The sequence below is a fragment of the Triticum dicoccoides genome, chromosome 6B, assembly GCF_002162155.2.
Source record: "Triticum dicoccoides isolate Atlit2015 ecotype Zavitan chromosome 6B, WEW_v2.0, whole genome shotgun sequence".
Taxonomy (NCBI): Eukaryota; Viridiplantae; Streptophyta; class Magnoliopsida; order Poales; family Poaceae; genus Triticum; species Triticum dicoccoides.
The window spans coordinates 479,502,514-479,504,541 of NC_041391.1; positions in this window are offsets into that span (position 1 = coordinate 479,502,514).

The window sequence follows — 2,028 nt, forward strand, 5'->3', positions numbered from 1 at the left end:
CCCTCGCGACCAAAGCCAACCACCGCACGAAGGAAATACCCGGAGCCGCCGCTCCGACCTCCACGCCGGCCCCGAGGCCGCGCACACGACTAGCCGACGACGAAGTTGCAAAGCCACAAAGCCACCGCCAGCAGATGAAGGACCGGACCTCCAAAGGTGTCGCCCCCAAGAGGGAAGCGATGAGGAACGCCGCCGACGCCCACTTCGGCTAAGGCCGAAGTTTGGATTTTCACCCGAAGAGCCCATGGCTGAGATGATGAGGGAGGTGAAGGGGCTCCACGATGCCTCCTCCAACAAGGGAACGACATCCTAGGACGTCGTCGACGCCGGCATCGACCGAGGTCTAGCTAGTCTTTCACCCGGAGCTCACCAAACCCATGTCACCACAGCCAATCACCACCGGCGGCGGCCGAGCACTCTACACCGATCACCACCGCCAACCACCTCTTACACGGCAAGCAAAACCACCACGGCACCACGCGCCGTCATGGAAGCCCCGCACCCACCGCCAAGAGCGACGCCGCCACGCCGCCATCCTCCCTCCTCGCCGCCATAGCCAACACACCGCAACGCCGCCCGCAGTCCACCGAACTCGAGGCTGACCACCACACACCAGATCCGGGGCAGCCTCGCTCGGATCCGCGCCCCGGACGCTCCCCACGACCGCCGCAGCACATCCACCTACGTGGCGCCGCCACGTCACCATCCAGAAGCTGCAGCACGCCGCCACCACCGCAGCTCAACCACTCGGACGTGCAGCCGCTAGAGCCACATGCCTGAGCAGCCCCACCAACGGATCCAGCCTCCTAGCGCCAGATCTGCAGCGGATGGCCCAACACCGCCTCTCACGACCCACAGGGAGGGAGGAGAGGAGAGAGTGGTGCCGTCACCATGCCCGAGTCCGCCGCCCCGGCTTGCCTGCGCCGGCGAGACGCCGTCGCCGCCGCCAGTCGCCTCGCGTTGTCCAGGGCCGCCGCTAGTCGTATCGCGAGGAGAAGTCCCTGCCGCCGCCAAACGTCGAGCGGGCTTTGCCCGTCGGATTCACCTGGCGGCGGCAAGGGGAGCTGGGGTGGAGGTGGGGAAAACGGGGATGGTGGCGGCTAGGTTTCGCCCGTTCTGCCCCCCTGGGAGCGACGCGAGCGGCCGTCCATTTTCTGTGTATGGAACCCCTTTTCTTTCTCATATTCAGAAAAAATCATGTTTAATTTTCAGGGCTTTCCGAGAACTTTTATTTTTGGGTCATTTTTTTATTGCGTGGGAAAGTCAAAACAGACAAAACATGGCATTTTAATTTATTTAACTATTAAAAATAGAGAACAAAAAGTAGGGACAGAAGGAAGTGCTTACTAAATTCATCAACTTCATAATGTTAAAAAATGATTCATTAATAAGGTTGATCAGGTCTTATTAACAACCACTTTCAATTAGCATGAAACCGAAGAATTTTCGTAAATCACTAAGTTACCTCAATGGCGATATGCATTTCCCCAACAATAAGCATTTCATATTTCTTTTTGACAGTAGGTAGAGATATTTGAAAACTTCCAATAGTGATTGTCGGAGATTTTTCAATAACATTAATACCATTCACTTGGAATTGTTTCTTTGGAAAGTGCACCGTATGCTCATTACCATTAATATGAAAAGTGACCTTGCTTTTATTGCAATCAATAACAGCCCCTGCAGTATTCAAGAAGGGCTACCAAGGATAATCGACATGTTGTCGTCCTCGGGCATCTCAAGTATAACAAAATCAATCAAAATAGTAACATTAGCAACAACAACGGGCACATCCTCACAGATACCGATAGGTATGGCAGTTGATTTGTCAGCCATTTGCAAAGATATTTCAGTAGGTGTGGGTTTATTCAAGTCAAGTCTTTTATATAAAGAGACAGGCATAACACTAACACCAGCTCCTAAATCACACAAAGCATTTTTCACATAATTATTTTTGACAGAGCAAGGTATAGTTTGTATATCCGGATCTCCAAGTTTTTTAGGTACTCCATCTTTAAAAGTATAATT